Here is an 18,837-nt window from a genome sequence, read left to right as displayed (position 1 = left end):
GGTAATAGAGTTGACGTTTAAAGAAATCTGATTTCAAGATCTGTACAGAAAATGCCGCTCTTTTATTTGACCTCTTGACCTTGTGACATTTTGGCTTGTCTAGCCCCAAATTGAAGAGAGAGGAAGTTTAGGGGGATAATTGAGAATGCTTAGAGCTTTCTATCAAGCTAGCAGTTAATTACTGAGTGAATAAATTAATCAATCAAATCATATCAAATCATCATCGATGCATTCCTATGAATTCCTAACCTTGGGTATATAATATATATGTTTTGTATCTTTATTTCATAAAGTGCTTCATATTTGTCTTACGAAATCAATCTTTAAATGTGAATGTATACATATCGGTACTATATATATTTATATATTTTAATATATTGTAAACAACATGATTCAAATTATTTTATAATGGCCATGAAGCTGGCAATGATTTAACCACATTCTATAACCAAATATAATAAATTGGCAAAGCTGCAAATCTAAATCTGATTTAGACAGTTTCCTGATATCGATGTGTGTTTACCCTTAATTTAAATGTGATTAAAGTTTTGCTAACTCAATGGAATCCATTTAATTTGTGCCACTCAATCAATCTGCGGGTTGTGGGGCAAGTGGTTAAGGCCACTGCTACTAAGTTGAAAAGGCAACAGAGAACAAACCTCCCGAGCTCTCAGATCTGAGTCAACAGTTGAGAGGAGGGAGAGGAAGGGTCAGCAGAAATAGAGTTAGAGCGTCGAGCACGGGACGCGTCATTCAACGATTAATGACAGCTTGCTCGTAAGCTCTTATTGCCAATCGCATCTCTAACTGCTGCAACAGCAATCCGAAAGATACGACTGTGTCTGTGTCCTTAACTACACCAACTGCTGAATGCAATTCAATGCGCTCTGTTGAGCTGTGTAATTTTTACAACCTTTGTGCGTTTTTTATGCTCGACTGTTGCATTTTTTAGAGCACGAGTCGCGATTGAAACGTGTGCGACAAAAAAATATATATAGGGCACGTTGCCAATGGAATGAAATGAATATTATATATTACAGATCAGATCAGTAGAGATAAGCGTCCATAAACTGCTCTAGGAATATTTAAAGAAAAATGATTTTTTTTTAACACGATAGAGCGATTGATTTTCTTTTTGACAGTATATTGATAAGTTTAAAATTGTTCTTTCTATTTATTTATTTATTTATTTATTTTTTTATATTTATATTCTGAATATTGTTTTATAATAGGTAAAAACGTTAAATATGTATGCTTGCTCTATTCAGTCCAATTGGAGAAAAGTTAACAAAAACTTATTTATTTTATGTTCATATAGATGTAACCTAGGGCATTTCTATTGGTTTAAGCTGAAATGAACACATTCTCCAGCTTACCAAGAGTCCTGCTCTATTGGTAAACTAGACTCCATTTTAGAATTTAGGCCAGTTATCAATGTCGGGCTCTGCTGATAGTAGAACCAAAAGCCTTACAGTCATTTGATGAGTCATAGTTACCCATAAATGGCTTCAACTCTGTTAAACTAACTAAATGTAGCTCTCCAAAGGTATTCATCAATATAGCAAATATTTACTTTGTTCATCCTTAAGTACCTGGTATCTATTAGTCGAGCATAAATGGCCAAAGTCCTTATGAATAAATATTTTTATTATTTAATGCTGTTGCAATTGGCTTTTGCAATTGCACTTTGTTATTGATGGCCTTTTTGTTTGAGTGTGTGCAAGCTGTCAACTCTCATCGCATTGCCGCACTTCATTTACGAAATTTACATTTATGTCGAGCCACTGACAGGTGAGCAAATTAAAAATATTCATTCACTCACTTTTGATTAACGTTTTGTTTGTTGATTTCTTTTTCACACTCACTTTTTTTTGTAAGTTTATCTTGGGCTGAGAATGGGCGCTTTTCAAGAGAGGTGCGACATTTGCGTAGCTCAGCTTGATTTGGATTTTGATTTTGTTTTTCTGATTTTGTTTGAATTCGTCGCTCACACTCGCTCGCTGTTGACACTCGACAGCTGTGCAAACAATTCGTGAACTGAAAGAGAATTTGAGAATTTGTCAAAAATCCATCGAGGCTTCAAGTGCCATCGATTCACTCACCTGTATGTGTTTGTACGCCAGATTGTTTGTCTCCACACGCACACCTACACTCAAACTTTTCATCTGTCATATTGCAATTTGTTTTTACATTTGCCCTGTAGAAACTCATACTTTTTACGCTTGGACTAACTCTCAGAGCACTAAGCCATCTGTTTACACAACAAAATACAATATTCCATATTTTAAGTATTCCCATACAACAGATGGAGCTACATTTGTATCCTATTTGTCTTTTTTTCGAAGTGTATTCCATAAAGAAAGTTTGGATATGGATTTGACGATTCGCCGTAAATCAAATTGGAAACTGATTGTTGTTTATTTACATTTCCTGTTGCCAATAAATGAAAAGTAGAATAGATAGAGTATTCGTATAGTAAATACCTGATACTTAGTTGACTTATTTTTAATTAAAAAAATTCATAAAAATTAATAGAATACTTTGGCACATAAACATCAATTGCAAATTCATTTTTGTTACAATTATCTATCAAAAATAATTTTAGAGAGTATTTCAAAGTCTTTTGAGATTCTTTCCTTGTTTTGATTGCTCAAACTTCTACGCAATTTCGTTTCGATGGTGAAAGCAGGGGAAGGGGAGCAAGGAAATATATCGAAAAAATTGAATGCTTTCGAGGAATATCATATTCAAGTATCTGAAATGAAAATAGGTATTTTGTTTTGAAAGAAATAGTAAACAGAGCTTGGGCACGGGCCCTCCTTGTTGTCAACAAGTTGTGGACTTTAATTTAACGGAGCTTAACCTAGGGCTGAAGAGAACCCTTTCGTCTCCTTTGGTGGAATTCCGTTTCCTATTCGTGTTCGTATTTCAAATGCACGAACAGTGGAAATTATTGATTGAAATTCGTTGTTTGGAATGGAAATGCGAATCATATAAATGTAAATGAGTACAAATTGGTTTAGATTCAACTGGTTGGGCTGTCAAAGAATCGAGTCGCTGCTCCACTCGATTGCACTTTGCCTATTAATTTTTAATCAAAGTTGATTGCGCACTTTATGCCTCGAACCTTTTACGCAAAGAATTTTATTTTCTATTTCATGGAAGCAGCTGGGGGAAAATTAACTGTGAACCATTTTCCCGCAATTTTAATACCATTACCAAGTACATTGACGTGGTTGCAAAAGAAAAAAAAAAAAAAAAAAAAGAAGGAGGCAATGAAAATCAAGCAGGAGTATTTCCACAAACATGACATTCACATGTGTGCACAAAGTTCTTCAATTCGAAATGAATTTTCTTTTCAATTATGGTAGAGTGAGCAGAACGCATGCAAAATCTGAAATATTCGTGTGCGTTTGTTTATGAAAGCAACATTTTTTCATACTCAATTTCATGTCTCTCAAAGTAAAGCTCTCTGAGCGGGTGTAAAAAGGGTAAAGGGTAAAAAAGTGTATAAAAAATTGAAGTGAAGTATGCCAGTATGCCATTTATGTTATAGAAGTATATCTATATATCAAACGTTTATACAGGTGAACAGGTGAATAGAACTTGACTTTTCTAACTAGTCAGGAATATATATATATATATATATATGGTCGTTGTGTCTTCAAAAATCGTCGATGGATTAACTTTGACGTTCTTAAATATTTATATGAAATCTCAACTTTAAATTTTATCCCTTGTGACATTTATTAAAAACTTTTCGGCTAACTTTCGCTTTGCTTGACTGTTGCCAACTGTCGATAGATAGAAATCGTTGTATAAATATGTATATACCAAATAAACACTTATATTGCTCAATAGGAATCTCTCTTAACTTCCCTAATAGTATTTTATGTAATCTGTGCGTAAAATTGGCCAATAATTTACGGGCGAGTGAAATGCTTGTGGTTAGCCGCTGCCCATGACAGCTTAAATAAATGTGCCTATTCGGATAACTTTTTGGTATTATGATGTTTTGAGCAATGTATTGCCTTAATTGGCTTTATTACATTTTCGTAACAATAACTCATTCATTTATATCTCAAGCTTTGCTGCCTTAGCCTGCTATCTAAATTGTTCTCAATTGCATTTCTACTTTATCTCTCGCACAGCTGCTGTAATCCCAACAAAGTTTGACAGTCAACTTTAAGTGTGTGTGCCTGTGTGTGTCTGTGTGCGTGTGCTTATGTATTCTTATGGCATCTATAGCCAGAGTAAAGCTCCAAAGACCCGCATCTTATCTTAAGCACTGCCCGAATGCATTGACAGCCACTTGCTGCTGCTCTGGCTCGGCTCAGCCTCGACTCTCAGCTCTCCAGCCTCGAAACTCGAGCTGGAGTTTGCCTTCAAGTTCGACTGTGTCACTGTATTGAGCCACTAAAACAGCAACAGGAACGTTTTTGTGCGTTTTGTGCAGTTTATAGCCAGAGATCCTTTATGATTTAGTGCGTTTCATTGTGCCTGTCACACAGACTCCTACACAGCCTCGACTGGCAGCGCTCTCCCAACCAATCCCTCCTCACACATCTCTCTCTCAACTGTCAAGCGATTAAACTTTGAGCAGCTTATGCATTTCCCAAGTATATACATACTTACACACGATATCTGTATGTGTAGATGTGTCATCTGTTTGGGTATCTGTTATCTAGTTAATGTGCAGCACTCGGCAGTCTAGCCCGACTCGTTACATCACTCATACGCCCCTTGAAACGATTCCATTAGGGACGAAAATTGGTTTTTGGCTTGGCCCGAAATTAAATTTCTTATTTTCTAATGCACTTCATTTGCTTTACAGCTTCTGTGCCTCTGGTTCCTCCATCTTCCACCTGTCCCCTTTCCACCTGTCCCTCCTCTGTGTTCTTAAATGTTTTGCAATTATTCTTGCTTACTTTTTAATCATGCCCGCTTTGAGCGCTTCCTCCTTGTTTACGCATTTTGTTTATTGTATTCATTGCCCTCTGGAGCTTTTACCTGTTTTTATTTTCTCTTTCTGTTTTTTTATATAGTCAGTCTAGTATTTTTATTGTGGGTGTATTATATATAGATATGTATGTGTGTGTGCGGGTGTGTGAGAGTTTGTCTCTTGCTGTTCTTCTCGAGGGGTAACAAAGCGTGTCGCAATATGCAAACGATGTACTGAGCGACAGCACTAAGAAAAGAATCCTTTTTTTTCACAGACTCGCAATTTGTTTATATTTGCATGCCGTGCATTTACGAAGGAATTAAAGATATAAAGCGCGACGTAAATAGCTACGGGCTAAAAAGGTTTTTTAAAGCCGTGAATTGTATAAAAATGTTTGGAATTTAGAAATTTAAATCTATAGAAATCCTTAAAAATTTGTTCCGGAGCTGGAAACAATTTTTAGAGCATCTACTAGTCGCTTACTTTATCATGCATAAAATATTAAGCTAAAAAAAAACAACATATTTTTTGGTTACAAGCAAAACTTTTCGCCCGCAGAGCAAATTTATTTACAACAGTATATGTATGTATATAAATATATATATATATATATATATATATATATATATATATATATATATATATATATATATATATATATATATATTTTTTTTTTTTTTTTTTTTTTTTTGCATATCAACTTCGGTAATTGAATTTAAAACACATTGTATAAATATTTATAGCATGTTTGGCCAGTGGGTATTTCCAATTTATATTTTTTGAAATAGAACAAATTTCGATGAGTGAAGTGCACATGTTAAGGAATTCATTTCTATTGTTACGGAACATTCTGAAAGTATATCCTTTAAGTTTTTTGTATAACTGAATGAAACATTTAAGAAAATAGAATTTGACTGTTTATGTTATTTTGTTAAAATTGATTCCATACAAACAATTTTAATTGAACTAACATCAGCTTTGTTTTAAAATCAACTAAAGCTCTAATTTTATAAAAAAAAAATTAAATATGAAAAACATTAATTATTGCGTACTTGAATATGGCAAAACTTATTTAAAAGTATATATTAATATAAATATATTTTTGCATTATTATTATTTTTTTTCACATATCATATTAAAACTTTTTTTTAAATTTCAAACAAGTAAGAACTCTCTAGTCTGAACTAGTTGATATTGTGAACTCTGCTCGGCGCTGCTATTCCAATCGTTCCACGCCTCTCTTCTACACACATAACAAATAATACACTCACACATATATACACACCCACACATAAGCACACGCTGTGCCTGGACTGCTTAGGATTTGCTTGAGTTTTATTATGAGAAATTGTTCAATGGCTTTTGTTCTAGTATGGATTTTCTTCATATTAGATTTGTTGGTCTTTTGTTTAGTTTTTTCTACACATTCTCGTTGAAAATTATTGATATTTTTAAATGTTCCAACTATTTTCTTGGCGGAAATATGTTTTTTATTTCGGGCTTAATATAAACTGAAAGGAACTTATACTTCAAATGAAAATGGGTTAAAGTTTAGATTATTATGGTGAGAGTTAATTGATCGAGCCCTACAGAACATTACCAACTTTTTGAAGTACTTAGTCTGAAACTCGCTTGTCTGAGCGATAACTCATATTATTGAAGTTTGTTTAAAGATATTAGATGTGGCTAAGCCTTAACTAGTTTTCCTTATTTCTTTCTAAAAATATTTTGGCTTGTTTCTATATGCATTGGATGACCCATATAATTTAAGCTCTCTGCTAAGCGCTCTATAGGAGAGTTCCTAACTCCTTCTAAGCATAAAAAAGACATTCTACCTTTTATAATATCAATGTAGCAGCTTAAGCACAGACTTGCTTTTCGCTTACCTATCACACAAAAATGCTTACCTTCTGCACCAGCTCTAGCCCTTGGCAGCCTAATGGAGAAAACTAATGTGTTCGCCCAATTCGGCCCTTATGAAGGTAAACAGCGTGCGTACTGCTACTTGGGCCAGGCCATTTGAAGTGTAAATGAATTTGTTTCTAATTAGATGCGTGGCCAGACATTTGCAACCTTAACGACCTGAAACTCTTAGACACGCTCAGGCAGTCAGGCTCACTCGGCTCGCTGGAATCTGTGCAAATAACAATAGTTCATGCCTCCTGTGCATGGGCCTTCAGTTTTACTTCACGTTACTTGCCCGATATTGTGGGGATATTGTGTGGGTCTTTTGTGTCGGGGCCATTCGCTTAATTTATTATTCAATTAAAGCAGCAAAAATAAACTTTAATCGCACCACAGACATCAGCAACAGCAGCAACAGCAACAGCAGCAACAGCAGCAGCAACAAAAAGTCTTCAAACACACACACGCACACGCACATTAGCACACGCCCATTTAGCATGTGTGCCAAAATGACAGAAAAAAAAGTAATGAAAGAAATATTTTTTTATAAATATGGAAAATCGTGTGCCAAGAAACATTGTTGTTGTTGCTGTTCGCTCTGCTTTGTAATCGATTAAAAGTGCATGTCAAACTGTGCGTGCGGCCGCGTTTTTTTAATGGGCTGCTAAAATATAAAATGAAAATAAAATAACAGCAAAATGAAACAAAACAAAAAGTCAGGCGCATTATCAAGAAAATGTGCGCCTAAAAAAAGGCATCAGCATCAACAGCAACAACAACAGCAGCAAAGCAGCAGCAGCAGCAGCAGCAACAACAAATTCATGGCAAAAGTTGAGCGCGAAAGACGAGAAAATATGACAAAATTTACGAGCGCTGCTCAGTCATATTTGTAGGTACACACACACACATACATGCACTCACACACACATATATACATACGTCGAGTGAAAGGCAAATGAAACACCCTGTGGTGGCGCTTGGTCTGGTTTTTAGTGCTTTGGCACGTAATGGGGTCGACATATACACACACACACTCACACATCCAGCACACGCACACAGTCAGTCACACACCCAACACACATATACACAGTGAGGCCACTCAGTCAGCAGCTGCCTTTTGTAAATGTTGCTTCAGCTTTTGGTTCAGTTTGCCTTTGGTCTGCTTTCTTTTGGCATCATCAGCAGCAGCTCGAAGCCAAAGGAAGTTGGGAAGTCTTTGAGTTGGGAGTCTGTCGCCAGCCGCACGGCGCTTGCCACTTGCCACTTGCCACTTTCCAGTTGCCACTCGCTGATGAGATGCGCTCACTAGCTCTCGCAGCTAATGCGACTCCTATTAGAGATGTGCTCGAATGCCCAGCTCAGCTGGCAGCGTAATTAATCTATTTCATATTTATGTTTCATTTTACATGGCCAAAGCTTAAATTGCACTGTGTCTTTGTTTCTGGCCAGGGCGAATTTAACCAACATTCATTCGTCTCTCCCGCTTATTCGTAATTTTTTGCTTTGTGTAATCAGAAATGGAGAAATGTTTTCAAAAACATTTTCCCGGGCTTAGGCTAATGCAAAGGCCTTTAGTTATTTATTTAAGTAAAAATAATTTCACGAAACTTGGGTAATTGATTGGCACCGCATTTTGTGGGGCTTGTCAGCAGCAGCTTTCGCCATGAGAGCAACCGAAATTAGCAATTATATCTGTTGGCATTATTTTAATTAAAAACTGGAAACGGGAAACGGGAATTTACCTCAAGCTGTTGAGCGAAAACGGTTTAATCTATGTTTAACAGTTCAGTAATTTGCGAAATGTTAGAAATGCAGATCGACCTCTTATGAATGCCGGATATTTTTTTTTACACATTGCAGGGACTAGAGTAGCAATAATAGTTATAATGAGCAAACAAAACCGAACATTTGAATAGCTTATATGTAAATATTTAATGAATTTTTAAAGCATCTCATAAATATGATTGTATCTATTATTTTTGTTTTCATAATAAATTAAAACACAAAACCATTGATGTAATTAACACCAAATAAACTCAATGTTGAATGAAAATATAAATCAATATTTCATGGCATAAGTGGTATAATATATTATTTATGGGAAACAAATATTTGAATATACAAATACTAAAAAAAAAAATTTGTTTTGAATAATTGTTTTATTTAAAATGAATACAAATAAAATATTAAACGATATATATATATATATATATATATATATATATATATATATATATATATATATATATATATATATATATATATAATATAATAAATGGACAATTAATTAATTTATTTATAAAATGATTTATTCAAAATATTTAAACTGATTTGGATATATAAATATAAATACATATATTTATATATATTATGACTATAAAATTTAAAATTAAACGTTTTTGTGCTTAATTTTTATGTAAATGAAATTTTATTTTTTTTTAATTGTTTATTTATTTTCTTATTTTATTTAAAATGAAAATATAATATTTTTAGATATTTGAACGTAATATATAATTTATATATAATTTTAATATTTTTCAGGTTTTACTTCTTAACCGTAGTATTCGGTTTCCCAAATCTAACATCCGTTTTCAAAAGGCATTAGAAGCAGTCACTTCAAGATATCCTTGAAATTTTGATATATCAGCAGTTAAATTCTGTATCCTCTTAGGCTTCTTCAATATTCGTCAACATATTTCCTGAATGATCAAATATTTGCCCGTGTGAGTCTCACAGTCTGGCATTGGGCTCAGCTAACTCTGCCATCTCTAGCTGTTTGGCTTTGGCTTTGGCTGTGGATGTAGCTGTGGCTGTGGGTTATTGCAGATTATGTTGTCGCTGATGATGAGGCCGAGTTTCAGCAATTCGGTCCCCGTTTGATGTGATATGAAGAACCGATTAACGGCATTCAAGTGCCCCGTTAGCAGTGCTGAGTCCTCACATCTGTAGTCAGTCGGTTTGGCCTCCTTGGCGGATTTGTGCAAAACCACGAAAGCAAATTACGTTGACGATGAGCATCATTTTCCACTTTATTGAATTACCCCCAAAAAGCTAAGTAAAGCCGGGCCAACCAGGCCAAGTCAAGTCAGGACAGGCCATGCCATGCCATGCCATGCCAAGCCAGGCCGCAATGTGTGCTAAAGGTTTGGAGGGGTTTTGGGGTGTTGAGGTCATGGGGCTTGGGGACTGCGGGCTTTTGGTCTGTTTGGACGATTTCGTCAGCGCGATAAACAGAATTTCAATTTAAAATATTTTTCGTGCTGCCTTAGCATATTTTTTTATTTGGAGCGGGGCGGAAACAGAGAGCCGGCTGTCTCTGTGCCCAGTTGGACCCAAGACTTAAAGAAGTTATCAGCGGTACGTTTATGGGCTCTTCTAGCAACCGAGTGCCAGGGGATGGAGAGGGTGGCTGGGGGGCCGGGGGAGGGTCTTGTAGGTAAATTGCGACTAATGAAAGCTGCGTGAAAGCTGCCAACGTCCCTGCCAGTGTCTCTTTGTTTATCTCTTTGTTTGTTTGCGTTTTTGTCACATTTTGATGAGTGCCGCGGCAGCAGCTGCCAATGGGAACTGTGTATTTTTCTATAGGGTTTATAACTGTGTTTGTGTGTATGTATGATCATTATTGTTACGCGCATTTGAGGCACTTTCGCTAGACAGCAGCGCTAAGAGCACCCACTACCCACTCCCCACTCCCCACTCCCCATGCCCACCTTCCTGGCGCCTGCTCCATTCATAGCTGCGTGCTTAAAAGAGCATTGCCCGTCGGCATTATGTTCTGTGTCAGCTCAGGGGGGGCTGACTGTGCCGTGGCGTGGCGGGGCGTCGCTGGGCGCAGGCAGCCGAGGGGCAGCTGTAAATGGTGTCGGCATTGCACGTTGTTTTGTGGATTATCAGGCTGGAGGGGTTGCGGGGACATGAGGAATGGGCCTGGCGCCTGCCGCTATGTTGGCCATGTTGACTATGTCATTTGCTAATTTAGCACAAGCCGTTGCTTTGGACTACTTACAAGTTGCCCCCACAGTGGAGCGAGCTGCACTCGCATTCGCATTTCGCCAGAAAGGTCAACACAATGTAGTTAACAGCCGCATCGACATCATCAAAGCAAACGAACATTAATTAAGTAGCTCAGCTCAGTTCAGCTCAGCTAAAGTTGATGACAAACAATATGCAGAGGAAATTGTTTATTCCCCAATACAAACTATGCCAGGCAATTGATTAGAGCAGCCAATTAGCTGCAAAAGAGTCGGCCTGAGATATACGTACATTAAAATTCGAATGCGAAAAAAGAAATTCCTAAATCATGTTGATAAATCTACTGGTTTATTGCATGCGAAAAAAAGAGAAGCAAATTTAATATATAATATATATACTCTGGAATTTATTGATATCATTTATCATTTTTGTATTACGATTTCTGTTTAGCCTCCAAATACATTTGTCATTCGCATTCGCTGCATTTGGATGTGAAGAATTAGGGGTGTTGCCATCAAATATTAGATGTCTATATGCCCTTCGCAGATTAGGGAAAATCTTTTGACTTTAACAGTAAATAATAAAAAGCTATTACTTAGCCATAAATATTTATATTGTTCAACATAAATTCGTATTATAAATGTGTATATGTTAAGTCAATATCGAATGTGAGCCATAAATAATCATTGTACTGGCATAAATTTATATTTTATGCAATGCTGTATTAGGAAAAGAGTATTATGTATATCAGAAGATGAATATGTGATCAGCATTTCTCAGTAGAGTTGCTTAAAAGTCAACTGTGGAATGCCCTATATGCTCTCTGCATACCAGCTTCTGCTCGATTTCATATATCGATCGTTCGGCTCATGTGCTCTGCCTAAGGTGAATGAGATCCAATGAAGCACGTTGTTGTAGAATCAAGTTTATGCTTGTCAATTCTTGCATTCTCAAATGCATAAAATGTCGTAGGAAGCAAATATTAATTTTTTATATAAATACTTTATTATTGCGAGATAAATCAATCGATTTTATATACACTTCGAATCTTCAATCGAGTTGAAGTTTTCTCATAATGTGCATATAATATATATATATAATATCCAATATAATGTAATATCCAATATCAAAGAACGAATGGCGAATTATCTCTTATAGTTTATGTACTCATATACAGCAAATATATATACAATATAAACATATGAATATACATATACCTCATATACTCTCCCTAAAAAATACTTCACCTATCCCAATTAGCGCATACCGTCTCCTGCGAGAGAACTTTTTCATACACATACATATTTAATTCTTGTAAGATAAACATCTTCCTCACAAAGCGATTACCTCATATGCTGTCTCCAGAGGCAACTTTATTATGAAACAACTTAGTTAAAATATTCAAAAAATCGAAATTCTTTGCTGAAATTCCCAACTCATAAAAATATTTAAAAAAAATACTTTGCCAAAGTTTGTGTAAATAAATAAATATAAAAAAATTAAAAGAAACTTTGTCAAAGCATCTTTCGAGCTTAAAAAAAAAGTATTTGCCACAAAGTTAAGAAACGTATATCCTATTGATTGAAATGTTTCTTGCCTCATTGCAGCTTCAATTGATGTTATAAAGCCCAACTGAATTCTTGCTACTAATGGACTGTGCTTCAACTGGGCTTCAGCTTGGCCTCAAACTGCAGTGGAATACGCTTTAAATGCTTCTTGGGTTACAGAACGTAAGCCGTTAATTAACAATGCTATTCAGGACGTATATGAATGCCAATGTATTCTATTACCACTTGCAAAGCGGTAGTTCATTAGCTGAAAATATTTGCGAACTTCGCCAATAAAAGCTGAAGTGTTAAACATATCGATTATGATTTCACGCATTTTCAACAATTTCCGCAGCAAATGAGAAATGAGGCATAAAATTAACATAAAAAATAATTTGGAATCTTTTGCCCTAGAGTCGAGGTGAACTTTTTTATGGCTTGGCATATGCCAAAGTAGAAAGATAAAATAAAATTATGAAGCACACTCAGCGGAGCTGGCCATAGAACCACGCCGTGAAAGGTTGACCCACTTTGATTGTTTTAAATGGACATTGTGGCCATGTGACCAATTAGAGGAATTACTGTTGTGCAACGGGAGCTGGGTTAATGCTTAATTAAGCGTTTGTCTCCCTCGCCTAGGATAACGTTTGCAGCAATAATTCACTTTACTTTGTGTGCGCAATCTTTTTGCGGTTTCCATTTAGGTGGCCAGCATTGTGGCTCGTCAGCCGCCAGTGGCCTTAGGGAGACGTGCGCAGTGGCTGTGACTTTATCGAGCCTAATGGCCCGAAGGCTTCAAAGTGTTGGGTGGAGTGCGGGGGTTGAGGGACTGAGTGGGCTGTGTGGGCTGCGGAGTGCGGGGCTCACCTCGACCAAGACTAAAGCGCGCTCGTCACACACTTTGACACATTGTTAGTCAAACAAAAGATTTTGCATGCTAATTCGATTCCTCGCAGGCCGTACAAACAAAGTGGCTCAGACAGGCCTGGGGGAAAGGGTAACCGAATGGGTGTGTGCGTGGGCGGATGGCGGCTGGCAGCTGGCGGTTGCTGCCAATTTATATAGGCAAAGGAAATTTTCTTGGGGCTCCAATAATAAAATTGGCCGTGTCGATTTACAGAGTTGCCTTCGATGTTGATAAAGCAGCCGGGCCCGGCCCAGAGGCAAGTCAGGAAATCAAATCCAGACCAGAAACCAAAGCCAGAGCGCCCGTCTCGCACCACTCTGCACCACTTGGCAGCGCCTTCGTCACAGCCAGTTGCGTCCAGTGGCTGTGCCTGTAATTTTCGTTGTTTTAGGCCTTCCGTTCGTCGTCGCCTTTTTGCGGAAGTGTCATTTTTCAGCCAAGAAGGGTTTAGCTTTCGCTTTATGATGTGGTTCACGCCTGCCGCAAATCGCCCAGCCACCTATCGCACCGCTCAGCCTTCCTCTCTTCTCCTCTCATCCCTCGCCCCGTTATCCAGCCGCCCACAACTTATCTGTCTGCCTTTGGAGGATTTGTGTGCGTTTGTGTTAAATTTAAGGTCTAAGCGAGTTTACGTTTTAAATTTATTTATAATAATATTAATATTAAGGTCGTGGCTCCGTTCCAGCCTCTGATTCTGACTGCCTCGCCGCTCGGCTGGCTGCCTCCGTTTGGCAACCTAATTACCCGCAGATAGGCTCCTTTGAGTAAGGTTAATGGTACACAGGACTTCTACTGATAGCAAGTGGAGGAGATCCAAATAATGCGGCATACTTTCGGGGGCTGTGCAAGCGTTTGACTTGACATTTAATTTGATTATTTAAAGCCAGAGCAATTGGCATGTCGACTTCATGTAGCTCCACCGAAAGCCATTAGTCAGCATCTGAAAGAGGTCGCAAAACTCTCGCTCAAGTGCTGCACATAAAATATGCGCAAAGCTTTGAGCACAAACAAAATATTTGGTCAACTTGGCAAAGTTTTTGGCTAAAAACCTTCGGATCGCCTTGGCCTCTCTTCCCCTCAAGCCGAAAGTAAATGAAAAAGTATTAATATTTTCTGTTGCCAGCCGGCATTCGAATTATTTTTCCTCTGGGAGTGCGAACATTTAACATACACACGCATATGCACAAACACAAACACAGCGAAAGGGTTGGAGACAGAGACGGAGACGGAGTCAAAGACAAGCGCAAAAACACAAAAGGACATCTAAAATTCGTACCCTTTCAGGAGCTAGCGAAATAAATGTATAAAAAAGAAAGGACTTTGCTTATAAGCAAAAATATGTTTGCTGTGAATTCCAAGAAACGCTTTCGCCGCAATTCCGCAAAGTGCTGTGTGCGGATTAATTTAATTATCTGTGGGAAATTACTTAATTAAAAAAGGCTGCCACAGATTTTTTTGATTAAATATTTGGAAAAAACAAAAGGAGAGCAAGATTAGATTATTAAATACATTTTATTATATAATATAATATAATAAAATTATGATTATTAAAAATTCAATTACTTCAAGTTAAAGCTCTTTTCTTCATCAAATTTTCAATTTTAGGGCTAACTTGATTCTGGGAACTATTTGCCATAGACTTTTGCTATTTCCTTGTACTCTGCTAGGAGCCTTGCATGTTGTCATGTGTTTATTACAACGAAAAGTGTAAAACTAAAATGTAAACCCAACGGCAACATGATATCCATTATCGTGCAGCCAGGGACCAAAGACCGAGAACCTGGCACCCTGGCACCCTGGCACCCTGGCACCCAGCCACGGGGTCCTCGCTGTGACAGCTCGCCGAAATACAGCGTGCGAGAAAAAAGCGATCTCAACACCAAAGCAAACACCGCTCAAAAACGAAAAAATATGAAGAGAAAGAGAAAGAGAAAAGTGCTCGGTGTGAATTTAATTTTGTGGCTTAAAATTGTTTGTGGTTTTTTTCATCATACCCTATATCCTATAATTGAGTTAAGGGGCGTATGTCTGGCTGGCTTAACTGTTGTAACGTGTAATTAATGGGTCTTAAATATTATATTACAGTTATGTACGTAACATATATTACCATCTGCTCTTAATGTGTTGATGTATAGAGATGCCTACCAAGTTTTGTTGTGGCAAGTCAGAGTGGAACCATTGTTAGTTTTGCTGATGTGTTCGGTTGGTACCTCCCCTACTTACAGACCTATAAATTATGTAGTTTGCTCAGTGGGGCGTGGTCAATAGCTGAACAAGGTTTTTGTAATTAATTTCTGGGCTCTTTTCATTTTGCTTAACTCTTACTTGCTTAAGTTAGAATTTAAATCGATTTTCTAACTGAAAAAGTATTGAAAATTAAGAATAAAAAAATAAATAATAAATATATATTATTTTCGTCAAAACTATAACTAAAGCTAAAATCATTAAAATCTATTAAAAAATATATTTATATATTTTATTTAATTTATTTTGATTATTTACATTTATATATTTCACTTATTTATTATATATTATTTAATTGATTTTGTTTATTTATGTTTATATATTTTACTCATTTATAAAATTTTAAAAAATATTATGGCTTTATGTCTATAAATTTTATAATTTCTTTAAAAAAATTGTTGTATCATGGGACTACGTAGCTTTACCCAATAGTTTTATATGGCACAGTTTTGAAAATAATGTTTTATTTGTTTGCCATTTGTATATATGTACGTTCCATTTGTATATGCGCATGTGGGGAGAGAATCTAGTTAAACTTTTTCAAATTTTATGTTTTTACAAAAAACTTTTTATGAACAATAGGCGAACAAAAGTGCATAGAAAGTAAAAAACTTTCTATGTGTAAAATAGGTTATGTTTATTCAGGTACACATGTATATACATAAATATATATGTGTGTGTATATTTTATGATGCTCATTCAACGCAAGGTATCTGCCAGTTGAGCTACTTATGCCGTAACTTAAATATTACCTTTTTTTTTTTTTTTTTTGGCAACATGCTCGTCGCCGCAATATGTTTAATCAGCAGAGTAAACCAGGGAGGAGCTGACCAGGCACAGGCTCAAGCTCAGGCTCTGCTGCTGGATCTGCCTCGGCAACGCCTCCCACACACACGCACACGTGAAAGGAAAAAAATCAAAAGGACCTTCGCTCGGCGACTGGCCGCAAATGTCCGTCTTTGTGTCCTGCGAATAAAAGTTGTCCTTTTTATGCACATGCACAGAGACACGATGTATACGATGTACGATATTTATATGCTACGCTGTATATTTAATTTTAGTGCATCATAAAGTTGGCAAAGTCAATGACCAGTTAAGTCAACAGATGAACCAGCCACCCAAATCCCGCCTGGGCGTGGCCGTTGCGCTGGGCGTGAGCACGAGCTGCGCCCATAAACTTCTGAATGTCCAGATTATCAACATTTGTGAGTTATTTGAATTTGCACATCGCTTACAATTTAATAAAATATTTCAATGGGGCGGGCAAAGCCTGTCGACCTGCTTCACTAAATGAAAGCTACAAAATCATAATAATAATAGTAATAATAAAAAAAAAAATCATAATACACCAGCCGCCGAGCATATCTCTAGGATGATGATATTATTGAAATGTGGTTGGCTGGCTGGCTGGCTGGCTGGCATTAAGCGCTGCCCGCGGCCTCTGCCACCGACCGAAAAGCATCCTCGGGAATTGTGCAACATTTTACACTCGACTGCTAACAAAAAAATAGATTTTCGTAAAATATTTTTATACCCGCACCAAGCGTATGCTATGGGGCATAATCGCAACTATTACCAGAGCATTTCATTCCTCTCTTCTGCCATTTGGAATTTATGGCCACGTCTGCTTTATGCAATCGAGGATGAGCTGAACTCGTGCCTCCGAATTCAGTTTCTGTTCTGATTCCAAACAAATTTGATAGTTAGAACTGGTTTATATAATTGACAACGAGTCTGACATGAAATCAAATTTTGGGCATCAGCTCAGCTTGATATCAAATCAAATTTCAATTCAGTTTTCCCAGTGCAAAATAATAAATACAATTTCTAGTGCAAAATAATAAATAGCAAATTTTGCGGCTTTCATCATAACAATAAATCGTAAAAGTTTCTCTCAACAAATTTAAATTATATTTTAAGGCTTTGGTTTTTCATGGAAAAGTTTCAATGGAGTTGGCTTGCAAGGAATTATTATTAAAGTTAACATACATTTATTTTATTTGTTTTTACTATCATTTGGTTTACTTTAAGGCTTAAGTTCGTTTTATGTGCACCACACGCACAAGTGGCGCCCATTCACTCAGCCGTTCAGCCATTCACATCAATGAGCTCGGATTTTGGTTCATAACTTGAAAAGTTTACAATGATTAAAACAATTCAATTGTAAAATTTCATTCACACGTTCGTTCAACTCCAAGTAATGTACATCATAATTCAGATTTTCCCATATTTTGTACGCAATGCACACTAAATTTAATCAGTAGCCAAACAAAGTTTCTGGTGGTAACAGCTGATGGCCAGGAGCTCATTTTGGCCCTGCGGCTGAAATGGCATATATAAATATTGTAAATATATAGAGTATACATTTGGTATATATAAATATTGATATAAATATATCTACAAACATGAACCAATTCAATTTCTATAGTGTCATTGATTTGTCTTTTGTTTGGTTTTTAATTTACCTTTTCATCTTGCATGAGCTTAAGCCGTTTTATAAATTTTTAAAAATATTGAAACTATTTTGCAAAGAGCCTCAAAATATAAAAATAATATATAATATAAATAATAATATAAATTTTATTTATTTTCTACTTTATTTATTTGAGAGGTTCAAGTCAATTGAAAATCATATTTGAAGTCAAGCCATGTCATTTATGCTCTGTGCGTGTGGTTGTTGCATTTGTTTTATACAATTTTACAAAAATGTTTACATTGATATTATGAAGTAGAATATGTTAGCCATTTAAGAATTGAATAATTCGATAAATTCATTTTCTGGGTTTCTTAAAAGGACCCAAAGTGAATCTTGATTGAAATTTTGTTAATTGCTGTTAAAGCAGTTGAAATTAGGCAAGAAGGGAGTTGAGCAATGAAAAGCTTGCAAATTTCTTACTAATATCATAAATGCAAACATTCGATTTGATCTATATAGCTCAGAGGGTTGCATGACTTCACTCACAACATACACAAGTGAGCGAGTGAGAAACATACAACGTATTGATTGAGTTTGAGTTGGAGTGTATTCATGTAGCACTCTAGTATATGCGTAGTTTAAACATAAGAATCTAATATTTTTGGAAAGCAATTTATACAATTCTCTATCCTATGTTAAGGATTTCAATCAATTAAAGAATTTGGATACATCTGGTAGACGATTGCATAAGCATAAACATTCTGAGTGTATATATTATTATGATGCTAAGTAAAATATCATGTCCTCATTACGCGGTTGGGGGTTAATGAATTTTAAATATTTAAGATTTCGGCTCACGTTGCCATCTCTAGGCTGGGTGTAAGCAGCTTGCACAGGTATTTGG

At 36.3% G+C, this 18,837-nt stretch overlaps 1 protein-coding gene and 1 long non-coding RNA gene across 3 annotated transcripts in view; one reads left to right on the top strand and one right to left on the bottom strand.

Annotated features, from left to right (window-relative positions):
* The window catches only part of LOC6577177, a 37,418-nt gene that overhangs the window by 3,386 nt on the left and 15,195 nt on the right, over positions 1-18,837 (top strand). Inside the window, exon 2 of the mRNA XM_032729069.2 lies at positions 12,427-12,549. The gene's annotated coding sequence lies outside the window, so the exon portion shown is untranslated. The remainder of the gene's footprint in view (positions 1-12,426; positions 12,550-18,837) is intronic.
* On the bottom strand, positions 3,528-5,443 carry LOC122757200. Of its 2 annotated transcripts, none has more exons than XR_006357138.1 (2): positions 4,636-5,443; positions 3,528-4,593 (listed from the first exon to the last, which is right to left on the bottom strand). It is a non-coding gene; the product is annotated as an uncharacterized LOC122757200 (long non-coding RNA). The 2 variants fall into 2 exon arrangements; XR_006357137.1 differs by having other exon boundaries at positions 3,528-4,577.

Source organism: Drosophila mojavensis, unplaced genomic scaffold, assembly GCF_018153725.1.
Source record: "Drosophila mojavensis isolate 15081-1352.22 unplaced genomic scaffold, ASM1815372v1 contig_36, whole genome shotgun sequence".
In the NCBI taxonomy this organism is placed as follows: Eukaryota; Metazoa; Arthropoda; class Insecta; order Diptera; family Drosophilidae; genus Drosophila; species Drosophila mojavensis.
The sequence above is the reverse complement of the archived record's forward strand: the minus strand, read 5'-3'. Positions and strand labels throughout refer to the sequence as shown.